Here is a 6,705-nt window from a genome sequence, read left to right as displayed (position 1 = left end):
ATTTGTATTTCTCTAATAATTAGTGACGTTGAAAATATTTTCACATGCCTGTCAGCCATCTGTATATCTTCTTTGGAAAAACACCTGTTCATATTCTCTGCCCATTTTCTGATCGAGTTCCTTTTTTGTCATTGTGCATGAGTTCTTTGTATATTTTGGAGATTGACTCCTTGCTGGATATAAGATTTGCAAATATTTCCCCCTAGTTGGTGGGTTATATTTTCATTTTGTTCATGGCTTCCTTTGCCTTGCAGAAGCTTTTTAGTCTCATGCAGTCCCATTTGTTCATTTTTTCTTTTGTTTCCCATGCCTGAGTAGACATGGTCTTCGAAAACATGCTGCTAAGACGGATGTCTAAGAGTGTACTGCCTATATTTTCTTCTATGTGTTTTACAGTTTCGTGTCTTACTTCAAGTATTTAAGCCATTTAGAGCTAATTTTTGTGTGTGGTGTAAGGTAATGGTCTACTTTCATTCTTTCATGTGACTGTCCAGATTTTCCAACACCATTTATTGAAGAGACTTTCCATTCTCCATTGTATGTTCTTGGCTCCTTTGTCAAAGATTAGCTACCTGTCCCTAGATATGTGGTTTTATTTCTGGGATTTCAATTCTGTTCCACTGATCTGTGTGTCTGTTTTTGTGACAGTACCACACTTTTTTGATCACTATGGCTTTGTAGTATATTTTGAAGTTAGGGATTGTGATGCCTCCAGCTATGTTTTTTCTCAGGATTGCTTTGGCTAGCTGGAACCTCTTGTTGCCCCATATGAATTTTCAGATTCTCTGTTCTATTTCCATGAAGAATGTCATAGGGATTCTGATTGGGATTGCTTTTGGTAGTGTAGACATTTTAACTATGCTTATTCTTCCAATCCATGTGCATGGCATAGCTTTCATTTCTATGTTATCTTCAATTTCTTTCAATAATGTCTTACAATTTTCAGTGTATAGATCTTTCACCTCCTTGGTTAAAGTTACAGCTAGATATTTTATGCTTTTTGCTGCAATTGTAAATGGGATTGTATTCTTGAGTTCTCTTTCTGTTAGTTTATTATTGGGGTATAGAAATGCAACTGATTTTTGCTTGTTGATTTTGGACCCTGCAACTTTGCTGTACTTGTTGATTTCTTCTAATAGTTTTCTCATGGATTTCTTTAGTGTTTCTATATACAGAATCATGTCACCGCTAAAGATCAAGAGGTTCACTTCTTCCTTTCCAATTTGGACACATTTTATTTCTTTGTCTTTCCTAATTGTTCCAGCCAAAACTTACAGTAATGTGATGGACAGGAGTGGCGAGACCCTTGTATTGTTCCTGTTCTCAGAGGGATGGATTTCAGTTTTTCCCCACTGAGTATGATGTTGGCTATGGCTTTGTCGTATATGGCCTTTATTATTTTGAGGTACTTTTTTCTACACCCATTTTTATTGAGTTTTTAAATCATAAATGGATGTTGGATCTTGTCAAATGCTTTCTCTGCATCTTTTGAGATGATCATGTGATTTTTATTCTTCATTTTCATAATGTGGCGTACCACATTGATTCTCTTACAGACATTGAACCATCCCTGTATCGCTGGTATATATATCACTTCATCATGGTGTATGATCCTTTTAATGTATTGCTGTATTCAGTTTGCCAATACTTCACTAAGGATTTTTGCATCTATATTCATCAGTGATATTGGCCTATAGTTTCCGTTCTTTGTGTTGTCCCTGTCTGGCTTTGGGATCAGGGTAATGTTGGCTTCACAGAACGAGTTAGGAAGTATTCCGTCTTCCTCAATTACACGGAATAGTTTGAGGAGTGTAAGTATTAAATCTTCTCTGAATGTTTGGTAGAATTCTCCAGAGAAGTCATCTGGTCTGGACTTTTGTTTTGGGGGAGGTTTTTGACCTCTGTTTTGATGTCTTTACTTGTGATTGGTCTATTCAGATTCTCTATCTCTTCTTTATTCAGTTTTGGGATGTATGAATCTAAGAATGTATCTGTTTCTTCTAGGTTTTCCAATTTGTTGGCATATAGCTTTCTATAGTATTCTCTACAATCTTTTGTATTTCTGTGGTACGTGTTGTAATTTCTCCTCTTCTGTGTGAAATTTTATTCATTTGAACCTCTCTCTTTCTTTCTTAGTGAGTCTGGCTGATTTGTCTATGTTTTTAAATTTTTCTTGTTTGTTGAGGTGAGTCAGTATTGCTGTGAATTTCCCTCTTAGAACTGCTTGCCGCATCCCATAAGAGTTGAGGGGATGTATTTTCATTTGTCTCCAGATCTTTTTTTTTAATTTCTCCTCTGCTTTCTTCATTGATCCAATGGTTATTCAGTAGCCTGTTGTTTAGTCTCCACATATTTGCGGCTTTCACAGCTTTCTTCTTGTAGTTGATTTCTAGTTTCATAGCATGATAGTCGGAAAAGATGCCTGATATGATTTCAATCTTCTTACATTTATTCAGGCTTGGCTTGTTTCCCAAGATATTGTCTATCCTTGAGAACACTCCATGTGCAGTTGAGAGAATGTGAATTCGGCTGTTTTGGGATGGAATGCTCTGCGTGTATCTATTAAGTTCACCTGGGCTAGTTTTTCATTTAATTCCACTACTTTCTTGTTGACTTCCTGTCTAGATGGTCTATCTATTGATGTAAGTTGGGTGTAAGGTCCCCTACTATGATCGTGTTGCTGTTAATTTCTCCTTTAGGTCTGCCAATATTGCTTTATGCACTTTGGTGCTCCTGTGTTAGGTGCATATATATTCATAAATGTTATGTCCTCTAGGGGATATATCCCTTTTATCATTATATACTGCCCATCTTTTTGTCTCATTGTCTTTTTTTACCTTCAAATCTGCTTTGTCTGAAATAAGTATGGCAACATCTGCTTTCTTTTGTTTACCTTTTGCTTGGAGTATCATCTTTCACCCTTCACTCTGAGCCAGTGTTTGTCTTTAGAGCTGACATGTGTTTCCCTGGAGGCAGCATATTGTTGGGTCCATTTTTAATCCATCCAGTCACTCTGTTTTGATCAAAGAATTCAATCCATTAAGATTTAGAGTGATTACTGGTATATGAGGGCTTAATACTGCCATTTTATCTCTTGTTTTCCAGTTGTTCTTTATTTCCTTGTTTCTCTTCCCATGTATTTCTGACTGCCATTTCAGTTTGGTGATTTTCTATGATGAGTTTCTCAGTTTTCTCTTTATTTATCATTTGTGTCACTGTTCTGATTTTTTGTTTAATGGTTACCAAGAGGTTTGTATAAAAGATCTCGTAGGTGAGATGGCCCATTTTCTGAGAGCCTCTTATCTCCATTAGCCTATGCAGCTTCCATCACTTTCCTCTTCTTCATCCAAGTATTGTCACAAATTATTCTGTTTTGTGTGTTGAGTTTGTGATTAAAATGAAGTGCTGATAGTTGGCTTTGATACTTTCCTTCCCTTTATCTTTAATGTTCTTATTAAGTGTTTTCTAATTTCTTCTGATAGAGAGTTGCAATTTTCTGGTTTTGTCTGTCTACTTATCTCCTTGCTCAAGACCTTCTAACACTTAGGCTTTCTGTTTCAGGTATGAGGGCATTTTGAGCATTTCTTGTGTTGGGGGGATGACAATGAATTTCCTCAGTTTTTGTTTATCTGGGAAAGCTTTTAATTCTCCATATCTGAAAGATAATTTTCCTGGATAGAATGTTTCTGGCTGAGATTTGTCTTTCACTATTTTCAGTATATCATTCCAATCTCTCCTAGCCTATGAGATTTGTGCTGAGAAATCTGCTAAAAGGCTGCCAGAGGTTCCCCTGTAGATTTTTCTCTTGTGTCTTGCTGCTTTTAATATTTTTTCTTTTTCATTGACTTTTGCCAATTTTACTAATACATGCCTTGGAGAAGTTCTTTTTGTATTGATGTAATTAGGACTTCCATTGGAGTCATGTACTTGCATGTCCAGCTCCTTCTTCATGTTTGGGAAATTCTCAGCTATTATTTCTTGGAAGAAGCTCTCTGCTTCTTTCTCCCTCAGTTCTCCCTGTTGAAGACCTATAATCCTTATGCTGCATTTCCTAATTGAGTTGGGTATTTCTTGGAGAATTTCTTCATTTTTTTAAGTCTTAGTTCTCTCTCCTCCTCCACCTGAAGCACTTCTATATTTCTGTCCTCTGAATTACTAATTCTGTCCTTCATAGTGTCAGTCCTGTTTCTTAAGAATTCTAAGTTTTTTGGTTTTTTTAATGTCACTCACTGAGTTCTTCATCTCCAGTATTTCTGGGGGTTTTTGGGTTTGTTTGTTTTTGTTGTTGTTGTTGTTGTTCTTTTAGGGTTTCAGTCTCTTTTGTGAAGAATTCCTCTGCGCATTAATTTTATTCACTGAACTGAGTCACTGAACTGTGTTCCTGAGTTTTATTGTAATTTGCCACATTTCTTTATGATGTCTCTTTTGAATTCTCCATCATTTAGATTGTAAATTCTTGTGACGTCAGGACTGGTTTCTGGAGACTTGCTATTTTCCATCTGATCTGGAGCATTAACATATTTCTTCATGGTGTTTGATGGAGATACTGTATCTCTTCCAGCATATAGTGGTAGTATCTGGTCACGGATTCCACCTGCCACCATCAAGGAGGGTGGGCAAGAGCTGTGTTTTCTGAACCTGCCATGTCACCTGGAAGTTGTGCCCATCTGCTGGAAGTTGTGCCCATAAGGCTCATCTGTGTTTGCCTCCTGTCCGCCACTGTTTGGCAGGCCACACATGCAGGCACAGGTGCTCTGGTGTAGATCTGAGGCCCTGGCTGAAGGGCCAAGCAAGTGAGCAAGGCAGGAAGGGAGATGACAGGTGTTTTCTTACACGTGTGCAAGCCCTCTCTGTATTCACTGGTGGCCCACCTGGAATGCTGGGCTTGGTGGGGGTGCCCATGTGGTGGCTGAGCTGCCTCAGTGTGGTGTATTTCACAAGCTTAGTTGGAACTCTGCAAGCAAATACATTTGTGCAAAGTCCTGTCTGCTCCCCTGCCTCCTCTCAGAGTTGTGCGCTGGCCACTGCATGATGACCCTTGATGGCTACTAGATTGCTAGATCGCTGTTGTTTGGGAGGGGGAGGAGATCTGCTTACCTCCTTATAATGCTTCCCAGCTATCCAGTACCCTCACCATCAGACTCATGGCTGTGTGGGTCTCTCAGACATCCTATTTTGGTCTGTGTGTATCTTCTGTTGCTTAATTACTGTCTTTTTAGTTGTATCTTAGCGGCAAGAGACTAAGGGAACAGCTAACTTTGCCATGATGCTGACATCACTGTCTTCAGCTGTTATTTCTTTAAATAAGCTTCCTGTTCCTCCCTCTCTCTCTTCTCCTAGGGTACCCATTATCCTTCCCCTTTCTTGAGTCAGATAGTTTCACAGAATTTCCACATTTAAGAAAAACCTTAGCTTTCTTTCCTGTTCCACCTGAATCATTTCTAGGCTTCCATCTTCAAGCTCACTAATGCTCTTTTCCATATGGTCTGCTCTATTTCCAAAAATTTCCACTTTATTCATTATCTCAGTTGTTGAGTTATACAGCTTCAGGATTTCTGTTTGATTCTTTTTCAGAGTTTCAATCTTTCTGGTAAAATACTCCTTCTGTTCACTAATTTTATTCCTGAGCTCACTGAACTGCCTTCTGAGTTTTCTTGTAGGTTGCTGAATTTCCTTATGAATTCTTTTTCAATTTATCAGTTATATCCCAAGCACACATGAATTTAGTTTCTGGACAATTGTCATTTCTTTTCTCTGATGCTGTATTACCATGGCTTTTTACAGTACTTGATGAAATATTCCTCCACTGCAGTATTTGTCATAGGAAACACTTTTCTTGTTTAGGTATAGCTTTGCTTTGATTCCAACTATCCAACTGATTTTTTAGTAGGTGGTGCTACAGTACCAGCTTTTGCTTTCTTTTACCTGAGGTGCTTCTGGTTATATCTGAGGATTGGCACTTTTCACCTCCCATCACTTCTATTAGAGGTGTCACTAGTACTCTCACCATTGCCACCCATGCCATGTTTCCAGGAATTTATTACTTCTAGGTTGTCCAATTTGATGGCATATAATTCTTCACCATAGGCTCCTACAATCCTGTTTATTGCAGTATGAGTTGTAATGTCTCCTCTTGTTTCTGACTTTATTTGAGTCTTCTTTCTTTTTCTCTAATAACGAAGCAAGACATTTTTCAATTCTGTTTATCTTTTCAATAAACAAGCTCCTAGTTTCACTGATGTTTTGTATTATTCTTCGGGTCTCTATTTCATTTATTTCTGCTCTGATCTTTGTTATTTCCTTCCTTCCGCCAACTTTGGGCTTAGTTTGTTGTTCTTTTTCTAGTTTCCCAAGGTGTAAAATTAGGTATTTACTTGCAATCTTCCTTTTTTACCTAATAAAGGCATTTATCACTATAAACTTCCCTCTTAGAACTATTTTTTCAGCATCCAATAGGTTTTCATATGTTGTGATTCCAGATTCTTTCTTTCGTTTTTTCTGAGGAAGACTCACTCTGAGCTAACATCCATTGCCAATTCTCCTGTTTTCTTTGCATGGGGAAGATTAGCCCTGAGCTAACAGCTGTGCCAATCTCCCTCTACTTTTTTCTTTATATATATGTATGAAGCCCAAAGTCAGCAGAAGGAGAGAAATAATAAAAATCAGAGCAGAATAAATATTATTGAAATGAAAAAGGCAGTAGAA

At 37.8% G+C, this 6,705-nt stretch overlaps 1 pseudogene; it reads right to left on the bottom strand.

Annotated features, from left to right (window-relative positions):
- The window catches only part of LOC124234179 (protein WWC3-like), a 109,616-nt pseudogene extending 103,591 nt beyond the window's left edge, over positions 1 to 6,025 (bottom strand).
- Positions 6,026 to 6,705: the final 680 nt, after the last annotated feature.

The sequence above is a fragment of the Equus quagga genome, unplaced genomic scaffold (genome assembly GCF_021613505.1).
Source record: "Equus quagga isolate Etosha38 unplaced genomic scaffold, UCLA_HA_Equagga_1.0 72560_RagTag, whole genome shotgun sequence".
Lineage (NCBI taxonomy): Eukaryota > Metazoa > Chordata > Mammalia > Perissodactyla > Equidae > Equus > Equus quagga.
Note: the sequence above shows the minus strand (reverse complement) of the source record. Positions and strands in the feature narration are given on the sequence as shown.